The sequence below is a fragment of the Rhipicephalus microplus genome, chromosome 9, assembly GCF_043290135.1.
Source record: "Rhipicephalus microplus isolate Deutch F79 chromosome 9, USDA_Rmic, whole genome shotgun sequence".
In the NCBI taxonomy this organism is placed as follows: domain Eukaryota; kingdom Metazoa; phylum Arthropoda; class Arachnida; order Ixodida; family Ixodidae; genus Rhipicephalus; species Rhipicephalus microplus.
The window spans coordinates 68978974-68998998 of NC_134708.1; the positions used below are offsets into that span (position 1 = coordinate 68978974).

The 20025-nt window shown below is 47.2% G+C and overlaps 32 non-coding genes across 32 annotated transcripts; all 32 read right to left on the minus strand.

Annotated features, from left to right (window-relative positions):
* Positions 1–417: 417 nt before the first annotated feature.
* Positions 418–489, minus strand: TRNAD-GUC (transfer RNA aspartic acid (anticodon GUC)). Its single transcript has one exon. It is a non-coding gene; the product is annotated as a tRNA-Asp (tRNA).
* Positions 490–713: 224 nt separating this feature from the next.
* Positions 714–785, minus strand: TRNAD-GUC (transfer RNA aspartic acid (anticodon GUC)). The gene has a single exon. It is a non-coding gene; the product is annotated as a tRNA-Asp (tRNA).
* A 2209-nt stretch (positions 786–2994) lies between these two features.
* TRNAD-GUC (transfer RNA aspartic acid (anticodon GUC)) lies at positions 2995–3066 on the minus strand. The gene has a single exon. It is a non-coding gene; the product is annotated as a tRNA-Asp (tRNA).
* A 1094-nt stretch (positions 3067–4160) lies between these two features.
* TRNAD-GUC (transfer RNA aspartic acid (anticodon GUC)) lies at positions 4161–4232 on the minus strand. The gene has a single exon. It is a non-coding gene; the product is annotated as a tRNA-Asp (tRNA).
* A 219-nt stretch (positions 4233–4451) lies between these two features.
* Positions 4452–4523, minus strand: TRNAD-GUC (transfer RNA aspartic acid (anticodon GUC)). The gene has a single exon. It is a non-coding gene; the product is annotated as a tRNA-Asp (tRNA).
* A 1398-nt stretch (positions 4524–5921) lies between these two features.
* On the minus strand, positions 5922–5993 carry TRNAD-GUC (transfer RNA aspartic acid (anticodon GUC)). The gene has a single exon. It is a non-coding gene; the product is annotated as a tRNA-Asp (tRNA).
* A 220-nt stretch (positions 5994–6213) lies between these two features.
* TRNAD-GUC (transfer RNA aspartic acid (anticodon GUC)) lies at positions 6214–6285 on the minus strand. Its single transcript has one exon. It is a non-coding gene; the product is annotated as a tRNA-Asp (tRNA).
* A 514-nt stretch (positions 6286–6799) lies between these two features.
* On the minus strand, positions 6800–6871 carry TRNAD-GUC (transfer RNA aspartic acid (anticodon GUC)). Its single transcript has one exon. It is a non-coding gene; the product is annotated as a tRNA-Asp (tRNA).
* A 217-nt stretch (positions 6872–7088) lies between these two features.
* Positions 7089–7160, minus strand: TRNAD-GUC (transfer RNA aspartic acid (anticodon GUC)). The gene has a single exon. It is a non-coding gene; the product is annotated as a tRNA-Asp (tRNA).
* Positions 7161–7676: 516 nt separating this feature from the next.
* On the minus strand, positions 7677–7748 carry TRNAD-GUC (transfer RNA aspartic acid (anticodon GUC)). Its single transcript has one exon. It is a non-coding gene; the product is annotated as a tRNA-Asp (tRNA).
* A 516-nt stretch (positions 7749–8264) lies between these two features.
* TRNAD-GUC (transfer RNA aspartic acid (anticodon GUC)) lies at positions 8265–8336 on the minus strand. The gene has a single exon. It is a non-coding gene; the product is annotated as a tRNA-Asp (tRNA).
* Positions 8337–9438: 1102 nt separating this feature from the next.
* On the minus strand, positions 9439–9510 carry TRNAD-GUC (transfer RNA aspartic acid (anticodon GUC)). Its single transcript has one exon. It is a non-coding gene; the product is annotated as a tRNA-Asp (tRNA).
* A 220-nt stretch (positions 9511–9730) lies between these two features.
* Positions 9731–9802, minus strand: TRNAD-GUC (transfer RNA aspartic acid (anticodon GUC)). The gene has a single exon. It is a non-coding gene; the product is annotated as a tRNA-Asp (tRNA).
* Positions 9803–10615: 813 nt separating this feature from the next.
* TRNAD-GUC (transfer RNA aspartic acid (anticodon GUC)) lies at positions 10616–10687 on the minus strand. Its single transcript has one exon. It is a non-coding gene; the product is annotated as a tRNA-Asp (tRNA).
* Positions 10688–10904: 217 nt separating this feature from the next.
* TRNAD-GUC (transfer RNA aspartic acid (anticodon GUC)) lies at positions 10905–10976 on the minus strand. Its single transcript has one exon. It is a non-coding gene; the product is annotated as a tRNA-Asp (tRNA).
* Positions 10977–11788: 812 nt separating this feature from the next.
* TRNAD-GUC (transfer RNA aspartic acid (anticodon GUC)) lies at positions 11789–11860 on the minus strand. The gene has a single exon. It is a non-coding gene; the product is annotated as a tRNA-Asp (tRNA).
* Positions 11861–12080: 220 nt separating this feature from the next.
* Positions 12081–12152, minus strand: TRNAD-GUC (transfer RNA aspartic acid (anticodon GUC)). The gene has a single exon. It is a non-coding gene; the product is annotated as a tRNA-Asp (tRNA).
* Positions 12153–12376: 224 nt separating this feature from the next.
* TRNAD-GUC (transfer RNA aspartic acid (anticodon GUC)) lies at positions 12377–12448 on the minus strand. Its single transcript has one exon. It is a non-coding gene; the product is annotated as a tRNA-Asp (tRNA).
* Positions 12449–12667: 219 nt separating this feature from the next.
* Positions 12668–12739, minus strand: TRNAD-GUC (transfer RNA aspartic acid (anticodon GUC)). The gene has a single exon. It is a non-coding gene; the product is annotated as a tRNA-Asp (tRNA).
* A 217-nt stretch (positions 12740–12956) lies between these two features.
* On the minus strand, positions 12957–13028 carry TRNAD-GUC (transfer RNA aspartic acid (anticodon GUC)). The gene has a single exon. It is a non-coding gene; the product is annotated as a tRNA-Asp (tRNA).
* A 516-nt stretch (positions 13029–13544) lies between these two features.
* On the minus strand, positions 13545–13616 carry TRNAD-GUC (transfer RNA aspartic acid (anticodon GUC)). Its single transcript has one exon. It is a non-coding gene; the product is annotated as a tRNA-Asp (tRNA).
* A 517-nt stretch (positions 13617–14133) lies between these two features.
* TRNAD-GUC (transfer RNA aspartic acid (anticodon GUC)) lies at positions 14134–14205 on the minus strand. Its single transcript has one exon. It is a non-coding gene; the product is annotated as a tRNA-Asp (tRNA).
* A 519-nt stretch (positions 14206–14724) lies between these two features.
* Positions 14725–14796, minus strand: TRNAD-GUC (transfer RNA aspartic acid (anticodon GUC)). Its single transcript has one exon. It is a non-coding gene; the product is annotated as a tRNA-Asp (tRNA).
* Positions 14797–15014: 218 nt separating this feature from the next.
* On the minus strand, positions 15015–15086 carry TRNAD-GUC (transfer RNA aspartic acid (anticodon GUC)). Its single transcript has one exon. It is a non-coding gene; the product is annotated as a tRNA-Asp (tRNA).
* A 219-nt stretch (positions 15087–15305) lies between these two features.
* On the minus strand, positions 15306–15377 carry TRNAD-GUC (transfer RNA aspartic acid (anticodon GUC)). Its single transcript has one exon. It is a non-coding gene; the product is annotated as a tRNA-Asp (tRNA).
* An 804-nt stretch (positions 15378–16181) lies between these two features.
* Positions 16182–16253, minus strand: TRNAD-GUC (transfer RNA aspartic acid (anticodon GUC)). The gene has a single exon. It is a non-coding gene; the product is annotated as a tRNA-Asp (tRNA).
* Positions 16254–16473: 220 nt separating this feature from the next.
* Positions 16474–16545, minus strand: TRNAD-GUC (transfer RNA aspartic acid (anticodon GUC)). The gene has a single exon. It is a non-coding gene; the product is annotated as a tRNA-Asp (tRNA).
* Positions 16546–17648: 1103 nt separating this feature from the next.
* Positions 17649–17720, minus strand: TRNAD-GUC (transfer RNA aspartic acid (anticodon GUC)). The gene has a single exon. It is a non-coding gene; the product is annotated as a tRNA-Asp (tRNA).
* Positions 17721–18233: 513 nt separating this feature from the next.
* On the minus strand, positions 18234–18305 carry TRNAD-GUC (transfer RNA aspartic acid (anticodon GUC)). Its single transcript has one exon. It is a non-coding gene; the product is annotated as a tRNA-Asp (tRNA).
* Positions 18306–18522: 217 nt separating this feature from the next.
* Positions 18523–18594, minus strand: TRNAD-GUC (transfer RNA aspartic acid (anticodon GUC)). Its single transcript has one exon. It is a non-coding gene; the product is annotated as a tRNA-Asp (tRNA).
* A 513-nt stretch (positions 18595–19107) lies between these two features.
* On the minus strand, positions 19108–19179 carry TRNAD-GUC (transfer RNA aspartic acid (anticodon GUC)). Its single transcript has one exon. It is a non-coding gene; the product is annotated as a tRNA-Asp (tRNA).
* Positions 19180–19398: 219 nt separating this feature from the next.
* Positions 19399–19470, minus strand: TRNAD-GUC (transfer RNA aspartic acid (anticodon GUC)). The gene has a single exon. It is a non-coding gene; the product is annotated as a tRNA-Asp (tRNA).
* Positions 19471–20025: the final 555 nt, after the last annotated feature.

The following is a 20025-nucleotide window of genomic DNA, read 5'->3' on the forward strand; positions in this document are numbered from 1 at the left end:
TGGCGCTAGAGCTTCCCCATTATATTAGCTTACTCTGGAGGAGATGGAGAGAACGAGGATTATTTTGCCGATTGGTATAGCAGTGCAGGTTCAATTTCCACCCTATGGCAACTAAAAAATCACTGCTCCCCGTCGGGGAATTAAACCCCGGTCTCCCGCGTGACAGGCAGGGATACTGACCACTATACTAACAAGGATATGCCCAGGACGGCAGACTAGACGGTGTTGTCTGCGAGATCAACACTCTTGCTTGACACGACTGTTTCAGTGGGAGAGAAAAAAAACAGACACCTGGAACTAGAGCTTCTCCATTATATTAGCTTACTCTGGAGGAGATGGAGTAAACGAAGATTATTTTGCCGAATGGTATATTAGTGCAGGTTGAATTTCCACCCTATGGTAACTAAAAGATTACTGCTCCCCGTCGGGGAATCGAACCCCGGTCTCCCGCGTGACAGGCGGGGATACTGACCACTATACTAACGAGGATATGCGCATGCACGGCAGACACGACGGTATTGTCTGCGAGATCACAACTCTAGCTTGAAATGACTGTTTCAGTGGGAGAGGAAAAAAAACAAAGACACCTGGCGCTAGAGCTTCCACATTATGTTAGCTTACTCTGGAGGAGATGGAGAAAACGAAGATTATTTTGCCGAATGGTATAGCAGTGCAAGTTCAATTTCCACCCTTTGGTAACTAAAAAATTACTGCTCCCCGTCGGGGAATCGAACCCCGGTCTCCCGCGTGACAGGCGGGGATACTGACCACTATACTAACGAGGACATGTGTATGCACGCAAGACACGACGGTGTTGTCAGCGAGATCACAACTCCAGCTTGACATGACTGTTTCAGTGGGAGAAGAAAAAAAACAAAGACACCTGGCGCTAGAGTTTCCCCATTATATTAGCTTACTCTGGAGGAGATGGAGAGAACGAAGATTATTTTGCCGATTGGTATAGCAGTGCAGGTTCAATTTCCACTCTATGGTAACTAAAAAATTACTGCTCCCCGTTCGGCAATCGAACCCCGCCCTATTGGAAAAATTGCCATGGTGGATACTGGAAAACATGGTGGGTATAGTGGAAATAATAGTGGGCATGGTGGAAACAATAGTGGGCATGGTGGAAATTATGATGGCTATGGTGGGACGTAGTGGAAAATATGGTGGTTATGCCGGGACATACTGGGTGGTATGGTGTACAGATGATGGGTAAAGTGGAAATGATGGTGGAAAGCAGAGGCTAGATAGTGGGCAATAATGGGACACTCTGCCCACCATTGCGATAATGCTGGGAAGCCCTAAGCATATGGCGGGTGGTGCTTATTATGGTGGGCTACATGGTGTACCAAGCTGAGAAACTCTTCCCACCATTGCGATAATGCTGGGAAGCACTAAGCAGATGATGGGTGCTGCTTGTTATGGTGGGCCACATGGTGTACCAAGCTGAGAAGCTCTGCCCACCATCACGATAATGCTGGGAAGCAGTAAGCAGATGATGGGTGGGCTTATAATGGCGGGCAAATTATATAGTGTACCAAGCTGGGATCTGTACACTACATGTTCTACCGTCATGATTTCCACCAAAGGTTAGGCCTACTGACCGAGCCCGTACAATTGTGTTATCCGTGCTTCCGGGTTTCAGAATACACGATTACGACGACTAAGTATGACAATACAGCGCAGCCATATGGCATCAATTAACCTAAATGAAGCATTTTTCATTGTGTATGCTGTTCGCTCAAGAAGCAACAAACATCGATGCGACGCGATTAAAGCACTCCCAGAGAACGTAATTTAGTGTCTTCTCACCGACAGCCGCCGGTCGCACTCGCCGGCACTTCTCTAGCTTTTGTACGAGAACTCAGACGTGGCAATTCGTGTGCTTGGCGAACCATTATGATAGCGTAATGTTTCCGGTACACTGCATTCGTTTTGGCCAAGCCGTTATGTAGTTGTTGCTTTAGCGAAAGAGCAACAGCATTGCGCTGGCGCGACCGCCCTCTACATTGCGCGAAAGGCATCCCAATACTCAATCAAATAAATTAGGCGGGCGTATCTATGAAATGAGCCTAGAAGCGTCATAAAGCGTGAGCAGATGTCGCCCTTTAGAACGAGCGCGAAACGGATAATAAACTTGGCAGACCCCGCCGGAAAACTGTTGCTGCTCCCCAGTCCACTTGGTTTTTTTTTTCCTTTAAGTTGTGAATTGTAAAAAAAAATAGCGCTAGTGCCAATAACACAGTGGCAATCGTTACAGGGCGCAGTTGCTTGTGTTTAATAAATGTGCAATTTTTAGTAGCAGGTGTAGATCTTGTCTATGTTGTGTACACGACAAACATAACTTAAGTTGAACCTTAAGTTTGTACGCCAACTAAGTATTCAACACGCAACCACTGTCATGTTGGTGTGGCGCATTGGTTAGCGTCTTCGAATTGGAATCCGCAGGTTGCACGTTCAATCCTCCGTGGCGCCTTGTTTTTTTTTTTACGGGACGGGTGTTTTTTATACCGTTTTTTATAGAATTCTTTTTTATTTTTTGTGGCAACTCGTCACGGTGATTCTGACGTCATTTTGCGCTCAAGTGTTGCCGGCACTGCAGCACCCACCATACCCACCATGCGCCATGGTGGGTGTTTCCCACCATTCACCCACTACATTAATCCACTATAATGGTGGGTGGTGGTTTCCACCATGCCCACCATTCGTTTTTTTCCGATAGGGCGGTCTCCCGCGTGACAGGCGGGGATACTGACCACTCTACTAACGAGGATATGCGCATGCACGGCAGACACGACGGTTTTGTCAGCGAGATCACAACTCTCGCTTGACATGACTTTTTCAGTGGGACAGAAAAAAAAACACCTGGCGCTAGAGCTTCCCCATTATATTAGCTTACTCCGAGGGAGATGGAGAAAACGAAGATTATTTTGCCGAATGATATATTAGTGCAGGTTGAATTTCCACCCTATGGTAACTAAAAGATTACTGCTCCCCGTCGGGGACTCGAACCCCGGTCTCCCGCGTGACAGGCGGGGATACTGACCACTATACTAACGAGGATATGCGCATGCACGGCAGACACGACGGTGCTGTCAGCGAGATCACAACTCTAGCTAGACATGACTTTTTCAGTGGGACAGAAAAAAAACACCTGGCGCTAGAGCTTCCCCATTATATTAGCTTACTCTGGGGGAGATGGAGAAAACAAAGATTATTTTGCCGAATGATATCTAGTGCAGGTTGAATTTCCACACTATGGTAACTTAAAAATTACTGCTCCCCGTCGGGGAATCAAACCCCGGTCTCCCGCTTGACAGGCGGGGATACTGACAACTATACTAACGAGGATTTGCGCATGCACGGCAGACACGATGGTGTTGTCAGCGAGATCACAACTCTAGCTTGACATGACTGTTTCAGTGGGAGAGGAAAAAAAACAAAGACACCTGGCGCTAGAGTTTTCCCATTCTATTAGCTTACTCTGGAGAAGATGGAGAGAACGAAGATTATTTTGCCGATTGGTATAGCAGTGCAAGTTCAATTTCCACCCTATGGTAACTAAAAAATTACTGCACCCCGTCGGGGAATTAAACCCCGGTCTCCCGCGTGACAGGCAGGGATACTGACCACTATACTAACGAGGATATGCGCATGACGGCAGACACGACGGTGTTGTCTGTGAGATCAGCACTCTTGCTTGACACGACTGTTTCAGTGGGAGAGAAAAAAAACAGAAACCTGGAACTAGAGCTTCTCCATTATATTAGCTTACTCTGGAGGAGATGGAGTAAACGAAGATTATTTTGCCGAATGGTATATTAGTGCAGGTTGAATTTCCACCCTATGGTAACTAAAAGATTACTGCTCCCCGTCGGGGAATTAAACCCCGGTCTCCCGCGTGACAGGCGGGGATACTGGCCACTATACTAAGGAGGATATGCGCATGCACGGCAGACACGACGGTATTGTCTGCGAGATCACAACTCTAGCTTGAAGTGACTGTTTCAGTGGGACAGAAAAAAGAACACCTGGCGCTAGAGCTTCCCCATTATATTAGCTTACTCTGGAGGAGATGGAGAGAACGAGGATTATTTTGCCGATTGGTATAGCAGTGCAGGTTCAATTTCCACCCTATGGCAACTAAAAAATCACTGCTCCCCGTCGGGGAATTAAACCCCGGTCTCCCGCGTGACAGGCAGGGATACTGACCACTATACTAACGAGGATATGCCCAGGACGGCAGACTAGACGGTGTTGTCTGCGAGATCAACACTCTTGCTTGACACGACTGTTTCAGTGGGAGAGAAAAAAACAGACACCGGGAACTAGAGCTTTTCCATTATATTAGCTTACTCTGGAGGAGATGGAGTAAACGAAGATTATTTTGCCGAATGGTATATTAGTGCAGGTTGAATTTCCACCCTATGGTAACTGAATGATTACTGCTCCCCATCGGGGAATCGAACCCCGGTCTCCCGCGTGACAGGCGGGGATACTGACCACTATACTAACGAGGATATGCGCATGCACGGCAGACACGATGGTATTGTCTGCGAGATCACAACTCTAGCTTGACATGACTGTTTCAGTGGGAGAGGAAAAAAAACAAAGACACCTGGCGCTAGAGTTTCCCCATTATATTAGCTTACTCTGTAGGAGATGGAGAGAACGAAGATTATTTTGCCGATTGGTATAGCAGTGCAGCTTCAATTTCCCCTCTATGGTAACTAAAAAATTACTGCTCCCCGTTCGGCAATCGAACCCCGGTCTCCCGCGTGACAGGCGGGGATACTGACCACTATACTAACGAGGATATGCGCATGCACGGCTGACACGACGGTGTTGTCAGCGAGATCACAACTCTAGCTTGACATGACTGTTTCAGTGGGAGAGGAAAAAAAACAAAGACACCTGGCGCTAGAGTTTCCCCATTATATTAGCTTACTCTGTAGGAGATGGAGAGAACGAAGATTATTTTGCCGATTGGTATAGCAGTGCAGGTTCAATTTCCCCTCTATGGTAACTAAAAAATTACTGCTCCCCGTTCGGCAATCGAACCCCGGTCTCCCGCGTGACAGGCGGGGATACTGACCACTATACTAACGAGGATATGCGCATGCACGGCTGACACGACGGTGTTGTCAGCGAGATCACAACTCTAGCTTGACATGACTGTTTCAGTGGGACAGAAAAAAAGAACACCTGGCGCTAGAGCTTCCCCATTATATTAGCTTACTCTGAAGGAGATGGAGAAAACGAAGATTATTTTGCTGAATGATATATTAGTGCAGGTTGAATTTCCGCCCTATGGTAACTAAAAAATTACTGCTCCCCGTCGGGGAATTAAACCCCGGTCTTCTGCGTGACAGGCAGGGATACTGACCACTATACTAACGAGGATATGCGCACGACGGCAGACACGACGGTTTTGTCTGCGAGATCAACACTCTAGCTTGACACGACTGTTTCAGTGGGAAAGAAAAAAAACAGACACCTGGCGCTAGAGCTTCCCCAATATAATAGCTTACTCTGGAGGAGATGGAGAAAACGAAGATTATTTTGCCGAATGGTATATTAGTGCAGGTTGAATTTCCACCCTATGGTAACTAAAAAATTACTGCTCCCTGTCGGGGAATCAAACCCCGGTCTCCCGCGTGACAGGCGGGGATACTGACCACTATACTAACGAGGATATGTGTATGCACGGAAGACACGACGGTGTTGTCAGCGAGATCACAACTCTAGCTTGACATGACTGTTTCAGTGGGAGAGGGAAAAAACAAAGACACCTGGCGCTAGAGTTTTCCCATTATATTAGCTTACTCTGGAGGAGATGGAGAGAACGAAGATAATTTCGCCGATTGGTATAGCAGTACAGGTTCAGTTTCCACCCTATGGCAACTAAAAAATCACTGCTCCCCGTCGGGGAATTAAACCCCGGTCTCCCGCGTGACAGGCAGGGATACTGACCACTATACTAACGAGGATATGCGCAGGACGGCAGACTAGACGGTGTTGTCTGCGAGATCAACACTCTTGCTTGACACGACTGTTTCAGTGGGAGAGAAAAAAAACAGACACCTGGAACTAGAGCTTCTCCATTATATTAGCTTACTCTGGAGGAGATGGAGTAAACGAAGATTATTTTGCCGAATGGTATATTAGTGCAGGTTGAATTTCCACCCTATGGTAACTAAAAGATTACTGCTCCCCGTCGGGGAATCGAACCCCGGTCTCCCGCGTGACAGGCGGGGATACTGACCACTATACTAACGAGGATATGCGCATGCACGGCAGACACGACGGTATTGTCTGCGAGATCACAACTCTAGCTTGAAATGACTGTTTCAGTGGGAGAAGAAAAAAAACAAAGACACCTGGCGCTAGAGTTTCCCCATTATATTAGCTTACTCTGGAGGAGATGGAGAGAACGAAGATTATTTTGCCGATTGGTATAGCAGTGCAGGTTCAATTTCCACTCTATGGTAACTAAAAAATTACTGCTCCCCGTTCGGCAATCGAACCCCGGTCTCCCGCGTGACAGGCGGGGATACTGACCACTCTACTAACGAGGATATGCGCATGCACGGCAGACACGACGGTTTTGTCAGCGAGATCACAACTCTCGCTTGACATGACTTTTTCAGTGGGACAGAAAAAAAAACACCTGGCGCTAGAGCTTCCCCATTATATTAGCTTACTCCGAGGGAGATGGAGAAAACGAAGATTATTTTGCCGAATGATATATTAGTGCAGGTTCAATTTCCACCCTATGGTAAATAAAAGATTACTGCTCCCCGTCGGGGAATCGAACCCCGGTCTCCCGCGTGACAGGCGGGGATACTGACCACTATACTAACGAGGATATGCGCATGCACGGCAGACACGACGGTGCTGTCAGCTAGATCACAACTCTAGCTAGACATGACTTTTTCAGTGGGACAGAAAAAAAAACACCTGGCGCTAGAGCTTCCCCATTATATTAGCTTACTCTGGGGGAGATAGAGAAAACAAATATTATTTTGCCGAATGATATCTAGTGCAGGTTGAATTTCCACACTAAGGTAACTTAAAAATTACTGCTCCCCGTCGGGGAATCGAACCCCGGTCTCCCGCGTGACAGGCGGGGATACTGACAACTATACTAACGAGGATTTGCGCATGCACGGCAGACACGATGGTGTTGTCAGCGAGATCACAACTCTAGCTTGACATGACTGTTTCAGTGGGAGAGGAAAAAAAACAAAGACACCTGGCGCTAGAGTTTTCCCATTCTATTAGCTTACTCTGGAGAAGATGGAGAGAACGAAGAATATTTTGCCGATTGGTATAGCAGTGCAAGTTCAATTTCCACCCTATGGTAACTAAAAAATTACTGCACCCCGTCGGGGAATTAAACCCCGGTCTCCCGCGTGACAGGCAGGGATACTGACCACTATAATAACGAGGATATGCGCATGACGGCAGACACGACGGTGTTGTCTGTGAGATCAACACTCTTGCTTGACACGACTGTTTCAGTGGGAGAGAAAAAAAACAGAAACCTGGAACTAGAGCTTCTCCATTATATTAGCTTACTCTGGAGGAGATGGAGTAAACGAAGATTATTTTGCCGAATGGTATATTAGTGCAGGTTGAATTTCCACCCTATGGTAACTAAAAGATTACTGCTCCCCGTCGGGGAATCGAACCCCGGTCTCCCGCGTGACAGGCGGGGATACTGACCACTATACTAACGAGGATATGCGCATCGACGGCAGACTCGACGGTATTGTCTGCGAGATCACAACTCTAGCTTGACATGACTGTTTCAGTGGGAGAGGGAAAAAACAAAGACACCTGGCGCTAGAGTTTCCCCATTATATTAGCTTACTCTGGAGGAGATGGAGAGAACGAAGATTATTTTGCCGATTAGTATAGCAGTGCAGGTTCAATTTCCCCTCTATGGTAACTAAAAAATTACTGCTCCCCGTCGGGGAATTAAACCCCGGTCTTCTGCGTGACAGGCAGGGATACTGACCACTATACTAACGAGGATATGCGCACAACGGCAGACACGACGGTTTCGTCTGCGAGATCAACACTCTAGCTTGACACGACTGTTTCAGTGGGAAAGAAAAAAAAACAGACACCTGGCGCTAGAGCTTCCCCAATATAATAGCTTACTCTGGAGGAGATGGAGAAAACGAAGATTATTTTGCCGAATGGTATATTAGTGCAGGTTGAATTTCCACCCTATGGTAACTAAAAGATTACTGCTCCCCGTCGGGGAATCGAACCCCGGTCTCCCGCGTGACAGGCGGGGATACTGACCACTATACTAACGAGGATATGCGCATGCACGGCAGACACGACGGTATTGTCTTCGAGATCACAACTCTAGCTGGACATGACCGTTTCAGTGGGAGAGGAAAAAAAACAAAGACACCTGGCGCTAGAGTTTCCCCATTATATTAGCTTACTCTGTAGGAGATGGAGAGAACGAAGATTATTTTGCCGATTGGTATAGCAGTGCAGGTTCAATTTCCCCTCTATGGTAACTAAAAAATTACTGCTCCCCGTTCGGCAATCGAACCCCGGTCTCCCGCGTGACAGGCGGGGATACTGACCACTATACTAACGAGGATATACGCATGCACGGCTGACACGACGGTGTTGTCAGCGAGATCACAACTCTAGCTTGACATGACTGTTTCAGTGGGACAGAAAAAAAGAACACCTGGCGCTAGAGCTTCCCCATTATATTAGCTTACTCTGGAGGAGATGGAGAAAACGAAGATTATTTTGCCGAATGATATATTAGTCAGGTTGAATTTCCGCCCTATGGTAACTAAAAAATTACTGCTCCCCGTCGGGGAATTAAACCCCGGTCTTCTGCGTGACAGGCAGGGATACTGACCACTATACTAACGAGGATATGCGCACGACGGCAGACACGACGGTTTTGTCTGCGAGATCAACACTCTAGCTTGATACGACTGTTTCAGTGGGAAAGAAAAAAAAACAGACACCTGGCGCTAGAGCTTCCCCAATATAATAGCTTACTCTGGAGGAGATGGAGAAAACGAAGATTATTTTGCCGAATGGTATATTATATCAGGTTGAATTTCCACCCTATGGTAACTAAAAAATTACTGCTCCCTGTCGGGGAATCAAACCCCGGTCTCCCGCGTGACAGGCGGGGATACTGACCACTATACTGACGAGGATATGTGTATGCACGGAAGACACGACGGTGTTGTCAGCGAGATCACAACTCTAGCTTGACATGACTGTTTCAGTGGGAGAGGGAAAAAACAAAGACACCTGGCGCTAGAGTTTTCCCATTATATTAGCTTACTCTGGAGGAGATGGAGAGAACGAAGATAATTTTGCCGATTGGTATAGCAGTACAGGTTCAATTTCCACCCTATGGCAACTAAAAAATCACTGCTCCCCGTCGGGGAATTAAACCCCGGTCTCCCGCGTGACAGGCAGGGATACTGACCACTATACTAACGAGGATATGCGCAGGACGGCAGACTAGACGGTGTTGTCTGCGAGATCAACACTCTTGCTTGACACGACTGTTTCAGTGGGAGAGAAAAAAAACAGACACCTGGAACTAGAGCTTCTCCATTATATTAGCTTACTCTGGAGGAGATGGAGTAAACGAAGATTATTTTGCCGAATGGTATATTAGTGCAGGTTGAATTTCCACCCTATGGTAACTAAAAGATTACTGCTCCCCGTCGGGGAATCGAACCCCGGTCTCCCGCGTGACAGGCGGGGATACTGACCACTATACTAACGAGGATATGCGCATGCACGGCAGACACGACGGTATTGTCTGCGAGATCACAACTCTAGCTTGAAATGACTGTTTCGGTGGGAGAGGAAAAAAAACAAAGACACCTGGCGCTAGAGCTTCCACATTATGTTAGCTTACTCTGGAGGAGATGGAGAAAACGAAGATTATTTTGCCGAATGGTATAGCAGTGCAGGTTCAATTTCCCCTCTATGGTAACTAAAAAATTACTGCTCCCTGTCGGGGAATCAAACCCCGGTCTCCCGCGTGACAGGCGGGGATACTGACCACTATACTAACGAGGACATGTGTATGCACGGAAGACACGACGGTGTTGTCAGCGAGATCACAACTCTAGCTTGACATGACTGTTTCAGTGGGAGAAGAAAAAAAAAACAAAGACACCTGGCGCTAGAGTTTCCCCATTATATTAGCTTACTCTGGAGGAGATGGAGAGAACGAAGATTATTTTGCCGATTGGTATAGCAGTGCAGGTTCAATTTCCACTCTATGGTAACTAAAAAATTACTGCTCCCCGTTCGGCAATCGAACCCCGGTCTCCCGCGTGACAGGCGGGGATACTGACCACTCTACTAACGAGGATATGCGCATGCACGGCAGACACGACGGTTTTGTCAGCGAGATCACAACTCTCGCTTGACATGACTTTTTCAGTGGGACAGAAAAAAAGAACACCTGGCGCTAGAGCTTCCCCATTATATTAGCTTACTCCGAGGGAGATGGAGAAAACGAAGATTATTTTGCCGAATGATATATTAGTGCAGGTTGAATTTCCACCCTATGGTAAATAAAAGATTACTGCTCCCCGTCGGGGAATCGAACCCCGGTCTCCCGCGTGACAGGCGGGGATACTGACCACTATACTAACGAGGATATGCGCATGCACGGCAGACACGACGGTGCTGTCAGCGAGATCACAACTCTAGCTAGACATGACTTTTTCAGTGGGACAGAAAAAAAAACACCTGGCGCTAGAGCTTCCCCATTATATAAGCTTACTCTGGGGGAGATGGAGAAAACAAATATTATTTTGCCGAATGATATCTAGTGCAGGTTGAATTTCCACACTATGGTAACTTAAAAATTACTGCTCCCCGTCGGGGAATCGAACCCCGGTCTCCCGCGTGACAGGCGGGGATACTGACAACTATACTAACGAGGATTTGCGCATGCACGGCAGACACGACGGTGTTGTCAGCGAGATCACAACTCTAGCTTGACATGACTGTTTCAGTGGGAGAGGAAAAAAAACAAAGACACCTGGCGCTAGAGTTTTCCCATTCTATTAGCTTACTCTGGAGAAGATGGAGAGAACGAAGATTATTTTGCCGATTGGTATAGCAGTGCAAGTTCAATTTCCACCCTATGGTAACTAAAAAATTACTGCTCCCCGTCGGGGAATTAAACCCCGGTCTTCTGCGTGACAGGCAGGGATACTGACCACTATACTAACGAGGATATGCGCACGACGGCAGACACGACGGTTTTGCCTGCGAGATCAACACTCTAGCTTGACACGACTGTTTCAGTGGGGAAGAAAAAAAAACAGACACCTGGCGCTAGAGCTTCCCCAATATAATAGCTTACTCTGGAGGAGATGGAGAAAACGAAGATTATTTTGCCGAATGGTATATTAGTGCAGGTTGAATTTCCACCCTATGGTAACTAAAAAATTACTGCTCCCTGTCGGGGAATCAAACCCCGGTCTCCCGCGTGACAGGCGGGGATACTGACCACTATACTAACGAGGATATGTGTATGCACGGAAGACACGACGGTGTTGTCAGCGAGATCACAACTCTAGCTTGACATGACTGTTTCAGTGGGAGAGGGAAAAAACAAAGACACCTGGCGCTAGAGTTTTCCCATTATATTAGCTTACTCTGGAGGAGATGGAGAGAACGAAGATAATTTTGCCGATTGGTATAGCAGTACAGGTTCAATTTCCACCCTATGGCAACTAAAAAATCACTGCTCCCCGTCGGGGAATTAAACCCCGGTCTCCCGCGTGACAGGCAGGGATACTGACCACTATACTAACGAGGATATGCGCAGGACGGCAGACTAGACGGTGTTGTCTGCGAGATCAACACTCTTGCCTGACACGACTGTTTCAGTGGGAGAGAAAAAAAACAGACACCTGGAACTAGAGCTTCTCCATTATATTAGCTTACTCTGGAGGAGATGGAGTAAACGAAGATTATTTTGCCGAATGGTATATTAGTGCAGGTTGAATTTCCACCCTATGGTAACTAAAAGATTACTGCTCCCCGTCGGGGAATCGAACCCCGGTCTCCCGCGTGACAGGCGGGGATACTGACCACTATACTAACGAGGATATGCGCATGCACGGCAGACACGACGGTATTGTCTGCGAGATCACAACTCTAGCTTGAAATGACTGTTTCAGTGGGAGAGGAAAAAAAACAAAGACACCTGGCGCTAGAGCTTCCACATTATGTTAGCTTACTCTGGAGGAGATGGAGAAAACGAAGATTATTTTGCCGAATGGTATAGCAGTGCAGGTTCAATTTCCACCCTTTGGTAACTAAAAAATTACTGCTCCCCGTCGGGGAATCAAACCCCGGTCTCCCGCGTGACAGGCGGGGATACTGACCACTATACTAACGAGGATATGCGCATGCACGGCAGACACGACGGTTTTGTCAGCGAGATCACAACTCTCGCTTGACATGACTTTTTCAGTGGGACAGAAAAAAAGAACACCTGGCGCTAGAGCTTCCCCATTATATTAGCTTACTCCGAGGGAGATGGAGAAAACGAAGATTATTTTGCCGAATGATATATCAGTGCAGGTTGAATTTCCACCCTATGGTAAATAAAAGATTACTGCTCCCCGTCGGGGAATTGAACCCCGGTCTCCCGCGTGACAGGCGGGGATACTGACCACTATACTAACGAGGATATGCGCATGCACGGCAGACACGACGGTGCTGTCAGCGAGATCACAACTCTAGCTAGACATGACTTTTTCAGTGGGACAGAAAAAAAAACACCTGGCGCTAGAGCTTCCCCATTATATTAGCTTACTCTGGGGGAGATGGAGAAAACAAATATTATTTTGCCGAATGATATCTAGTGCAGGTTGAATTTCCACACTATGGTAACTTAAAAATTACTGCTCCCCGTCGGGGAATCGAACCCCGGTCTCCCGCGTGACAGGCGGGCATACTGACAACTATACTAACGAGGATTTGCGCATGCACGGCAGACACGATGGTGTTGTCAGCGAGATCACAACTCTAGCTTAACATGACTGTTTCAGTGGGAGAGGAAAAAAAACAAAGACACCTGGCGCTAGAGTTTTCCCATTCTATTAGCTTACTCTGGAGAAGATGGAGAGAACGAAGATTATTTTGCCGATTGGTATAGCAGTGCAAGTTCAATTTCCACCCTATGGTAACTAAAAAATTACTGCACCCCGTCGGGGAATTAAACCCCGGTCTCCCGCGTGACAGGCAGGGATACTGACCACTATACTAACGAGGATATGCGCATGACGGCAGACACGACGGTGTTGTCTGTGAGATCAACACTCTTGCTTGACACGACTGTTTCAGTGGGAGAGAAAAAAAACAGAAACCTGGAACTAGAGCTTCTCCATTATATTAGCTTACTCTGGAGGAGATGGAGTAAACAAAGATTATTTTGCCGAATGGTATATTAGTGCAGGTTGAATTTCCACCCTATGGTAACTAAAAGATTACTGCTCCCCGTCGGGGAATCGAACCCCGGTCTCCCGCGTGACAGGCGGGGATACTGACCACTATACTAACGAGGATATGCGCATCGACGGCAGACTCGACGGTATTGTCTGCGAGATCACAACTCTAGCTTGACATGACTGTTTCAGTGGGAGAGGAAAAAAAACTAAGACACCTGGCGCTAGAGTTTCCCCATTATATTAGCTTACTCTGGAGGAGATGGAGAGAACGAAGATTATTTTGCCGATTAGTATAGCAGTGCAGGTTCAATTTCCCCTCTATGGTAACTAAAAAATTACTGCTCCCCGTCGGGGAATTAAACCCCGGTCTTCTGCGTGACAGGCAGGGATACTGACCACTATACTAACGAGGATATGCGCACAACGGCAGACACGACGGTTTTGTCTGCGAGATCAACACTCTAGCTTGACACGACTGTTTCAGTGGGAAAGAAAAAAAAACAGACACCTGGCGCTAGAGCTTCCTCAATATAATAGCTTACTCTGGAGGAGATGGAGAAAACGAAGATTATTTTGCCGAATGGTATATTAGTGCAGGTTGAATTTCCACCCTATGGTAACTAAAAGATTACTGCTCCCCGTCGGGGAATCGAACCCCGGTCTCCCGCGTGACAGGCGGGGATACTGACCACTATACTAACGAGGATATGCGCATGCACGGCAGACACGACGGTATTGTCTTCGAGATCACAACTCTAGCTTGACATGACCGTTTCAGTGGGAGAGGAAAAAAAACAAAGACACCTGGCGCTAGAGCTTCCACATTATATTAGCTTACTCTGGAGGAGATAGAGAGAACGAAGATTATTTTGCAGAATGGTATAGCAGTGCCGGTCAATTTCCAACCTATGGAAACTAAAAAATTAATGCTGCCCATCAGGGAACCGAACCCCGGTCTCCCACGTGACAGGCGGGGATACTGGCCACTATACTAACGAGGATATGCGCATGCACGGCAGACACGACGGTGCTGTCTGCGAGATCACAACTCTAGCTTGACATGACTGTTTCAGTGGGAGAGGAAAAAAAACAAAGACACCTGGCGCTAGAGTTTTCCCATTCTATTAGCTTACTCTGGAGGAGATGGAGAGAACGAAGATTATTTTGCCGATTGGTATAGCAGTGCAAGTTCAATTTCCACCCTATGGTAACTAAAAAATTACTGCTCCCCGTCGGGGAATTAAACCCCGGTCTCCCGCGTGACAGGCGGGGATACTGACCACTATACTAACGAGGATATGCGCATGCACGGCAGACACGACGGTGTTGTCAGCGAGATCCCAACTCTCGCTTGACATGACTTTTTCAGTGGGACAGAAAAAAAAACACCTTGCGCTAGAGCTTCCCCTTTATATTAGCTTACTCCGGGGGAGATGGAGAAAACGAAGATTATTTTGCCGAATGATATATTAGTGCAGGTTGAATTTCCACCCTATGGTAACTAAACAATTACTGCTCCCCGTCGGGGAATCGAACCCCGGTCTCCCGCGTGACAGGCGGGGATACTGACAACTATACTAACGAGGATATGCGCATGCACGGCTGACACGACGGTGTTGTCAGCGAGATCACAACTCTAGCTTGACATGACTGTTTCAGTGGGACAGAAAAAAAGAACACCTGGCGCTAGAGCTTCCCCATTATATTAGCTTACTCTGGGGGAGATGGAGAAAACGAAGATTATTTTGCCGAATGATATATTAGTGCAGGTTGAATTTCCACACTATGGTAACTTAAAAATTACTGCTCCCCGTCGGGGAATCGAACCCCGGTCTCCCGCGTGACAGGCGGGGATACTGACAACTATACTAACGAGGATATGCGCATGCACGGCCGACACGACGGTGTCTTCAGCAAGATCACAACTCTAGCTTGACATGACTGTTTCAGTGGGACAGAAAAAAAGAACACCTGGCGCTAGAGCTTCCCCATTATATTAGCTTACTCTGGAGGAGATGGAGAAAACGAAGATTATTTTGCCGAATGATATATTAGTGCAGGTTGAATTTCTTCCCTATGGTAACTAAAAAATTACTGCTCCCCGTCGGGGAATTAAACCCCGGTCTCCCGCGTGACAGGCGGAATACTGGCCACTATACTAAGGAGGATATGCGCATGCACGGCAGACACGACGGTATTGTCTGCGAGATCACAACTCTAGCTTGAAGTGACTGTTTCAGTGGGACAGAAAAAAAGAACACCTGGCGCTAGAGCTTCCCCATTATATTAGCTTAATCTGGAGGAGATGGAGAAAACGAAGATTATTTTGCCGAATGATATATTAGTGCAGGTTGAATTTCCACCCTATGGTAACTAAAAAATTACTGCTCCCTGTCGGGGAATTAAACCCCGGTCTCCCGCGTGACAGGCGGGGATACTGACCACTATACTAACGAGGATATGTGTATGCACGGAAGACACGACGGTGTTGTCAGCGAGATCACAACTCTAGCTTGACATGACTGTTTCAGTGGGAGAGGGAAAAAACAAAGACACCTGGCGCTAGAGTTTTCCCATTATATTAGCTTACTCTGCAGGAGATGGAGAGAACGAGGATTATTTTGCCGAATTGTATAGCAGTGCAGGTTCAATTTCCACCCTATGGCAACTAAAAAATCACTGCTCCCCGTCGGGGAATTAAACCCCGGTCTCCCGCGTGACAGGCAGGGATACTGACCACTATACTAACGAGGATATGCGCAGGACGGCAGACTAGACGGTGTTGTCTGCGAGATCAACACTCTTGCTTGACACGACTGTTTCAGTGGGAGAGAAAAAAAACAGACACCGGGAACTAGAGCTTTTCCATTATATTAGCTTACTCTGGAGGAGATGGAGTAAACGAAGATTATTTTGCCGAATGGTATAGTAGTGCAGGTTGAATTTCCACCCTATGGTAACTAAATGATTACTGCTCCCCATCGGGGAATCGAACCCCGGTCTCCCGCGTGACAGGCGGGGATACTGACCACTATACTAACGAGGATATGCGCATGCACGGCAGACACGACGGTATTGTCTGCGAGATCACAACTCTAGCTTGACATGACTGTTTCAGTGGGAGAGGAAAAAAAACAAAGACACCTGGCGCTAGAGTTTCCCCATTATATTAGCTTACTCTGTAGGAGATGGAGAGAACGAAGATTATTTTGCCGATTGGTATAGCAGTGCAGGTTCATTTTCCCCTCTATGGTAACTAAAAAATTACTGCTCCCCGTTCGGCAATCGAACCCCGGTCTCCCGCGTGACAGGCGGGGATACTGACCACTATACTAACGAGGATATGCGCATGCACGGCTGACACGACGGTGTTGTCAGCGAGATCACAACTCTAGCTTGACATGACTGTTTCAGTGGGACAGAAAAAAAGAACACCTGGCGCTAGAGATTCCCCATTATATTAGCTTACTCTGGGGGAGATGGAGAAAACGAAGATTATTTTGCCGAATGATATATTAGTGCAGGTTGAATTTCCACACTATGGTATTTTAAAAATTACTGCTCCCCGTCGGGGAATCGAACCCCGGTCTCCCGCGTGACAGGCGGGGATACTGACAACTATACTAACGAGGTTATGCGCATGCACGGCCGACACGACGGTGTTGTCAGCGAGATCACAACTCTAGCTTGACATGACTGTTTCAGTGGGAGAGGAAAAAAAACAAAGACACCTGGCGCTAGAGTTTTCCCATTCTATTAGCTTACTCTGGAGAAGATGGAGAGAACGAAGATTATTTTGCCGATTGGTATAGCAGTGCAAGTTCAATTTCCACCCTATGGTAACTAAAAAATTACTGCACCCCGTCGGGGAATTAAACCCCGGTCTCCCGCGTGACAGGCAGGGATACTGACCACTATACTAACGAAGATATGCGCATGACAGCAGACACGACGGTGTTGTCTGTGAGATCAACACTCTTGCTTGACACGACTGTTTCAGTGGGAGAGAAAAAAAACAGAAACCTGGAACTAGAGCTTCTCCATTATATTAGCTTACTCTGGAGGAGATGGAGTAAACGAAAATTATTTTGCCGAATGGTATATTAGTGCAGGTTGAATTTCCACCCTATGGTAACTAAAAGATTCCTGCTCCCCGTCGGGGAATCGAACCCCGGTCTCCCGCGTGACAGGCGGGGATACTGACCACTATACTAACGAGGATATGCGCATCGACGGCAGACTCGACGGTATTGTCTGCGAGATCACAACTCTAGCTTGACATGACTGTTCCAGTGGGAGAGGAAAAAAAACAAAGACACCTGGCGCTAGAGTTTCCCCATTATATTAGCTTACTCTGGAGGAGATGGAGAGAACGAAGATTATTTTGCCGATTAGTATAGCAGTGCAGGTTCAATTTCCCCTCTATGGTAACTAAAAAATTACTGCTCCCCGTTCGGCAATCGAACCCCGGTCTCCCGCGTGACAGGCGGGGATACTAACCACTATACTAACGAGGATATGCGCATGCACGGCAGACACGACGGTGTTGTCAGCGAGATCCCAACTCTCGCTTGACATGACTTTTTCAGTGGGACAGAAAAAACACTCCTTGCGCTAGAGCTTCCTCATTATATTAGCTTACTCCGGGGGAGATGGAGAAAACGAAGATTATTTTGCCGAATGATATATTAGTGCAGGTTGAATTTCCACCCTATGGTAACTAAAAAATTACTGCTCCCCGTCGGGGAATCGAACCCCGGTCTCCCGCGTGACAGGCGGGGATACTGACAACTATACTAACGAGGATATGCGCATGCACGGCTGACACGACGGTGTTGTCAGCGAGATCACAACTCTAGCTTGACATGACTGTTTCAGTGGGACAGAAAAAACACTCCTTGCGCTAGAGCTTCCTCATTATATTAGCTTACTCCGGGGGAGATGGAGAAAACGAAGATTATTTTGCCGAATGATATATTAGTGCAGGTTGAATTTCCACCCTATGGTAAATAAACAATTACTGCTCCCCGTCGGGGAATCGAACCCCGGTCTCCCGCGTGACAGGCGGGGATACTGACCACTATACTAACGAGGATATGCGCATGCACGGCAGACACGACGGTATTGTCTTCGAGATGACAACTTTAGCTTGACATGACCGTTTCAGTGGGAGAGGAAAAAAAACAAAGACACCTGGCGCTAGAGCTTCCACATTATATTAGCTTACTCTGGAGGAGATGGAGAGAACGAAGATTATTTTGCAGAATGGTATAGCAGTGCCGGTCAATTTCCAACCTATGGAAACTAAAAAATTAATGCTGCCCATCAGGGAATCGAACCCCGGTCTCCCACGTGACAGGCGGGGATACTGACCACTATACTAACGAGGGTATGCGCATGCACGGCAGACACGACGGTGCTGTCTGCGAGATCACAACTCTAGCTTGACATGACTGTTTCAGTGGGACAGAAAAAAAAACACCTTGCGCTAGAGCTTCCCCTTTATATTAGCTTACTCCGGGGGAGATGGAGAAAACGAAGATTATTTTGCCGAATGATATATTAGTGCAGGTTGAATTTCCACCCTATGGTAACTAAACAATTACTGCTCCCCGTCGGGGAATCGAACCCCGGTCTCCCGCGTGACAGGCGGGGATACTGACAACTATACTAACGAGGATATGCGCATGCACGGCTGACACGACGGTGTTGTCAGCGAGATCACAACTCTAGCTTGACATGACTGTTTCAGTGGGACAGAAAAAAAGAACACCTGGCGCTAGAGCTTCCCCATTATATTAGCTTACTCTGGGGGAGATGGAGAAAACGAAGATTATTTTGCCGAATGATATATTAGTGCAGGTTGAATTTCCACACTATGGTAACTTAAAAATTACTGCTCCCCGTCGGGGAATCGAACCCCGGTCTCCCGCGTGACAGGCGGGGATACTGACAACTATACTAACGAGGATATGCGCATGCACGGCCGACACGACGGTGTCTTCAGCAAGATCACAACTCTAGCTTGACATGACTGTTTCAGTGGGACAGAAAAAAAGAACACCTGGCGCTAGAGCTTCCCCATTATATTAGCTTACTCTGGAGGAGATGGAGAAAACGAAGATTATTTTGCCGAATGATATATTAGTGCAGGTTGAATTTCTTCCCTATGGTAACTAAAAAATTACTGCTCCCTGTCGGGGAATTAAACCCCGGTCTCCCGCGTGACAGGCGGAATACTGGCCACTATACTAAGGAGGATATGCGCATGCACGGCAGACACGACGGTATTGTCTGCGAGATCACAACTCTAGCTTGAAGTGACTGTTTCAGTGGGACAGAAAAAAAGAACACCTGGCGCTAGAGCTTCCCCATTATATTAGCTTAATCTGGAGGAGATGGAGAAAACGAAGATTATTTTGCCGAATGATATATTAGTGCAGGTTGAATTTCCACCCTATGGTAACTAAAAAATTACTGCTCCCTGTCGGGGAATTAAACCCCGGTCTCCCGCGTGACAGGCGGG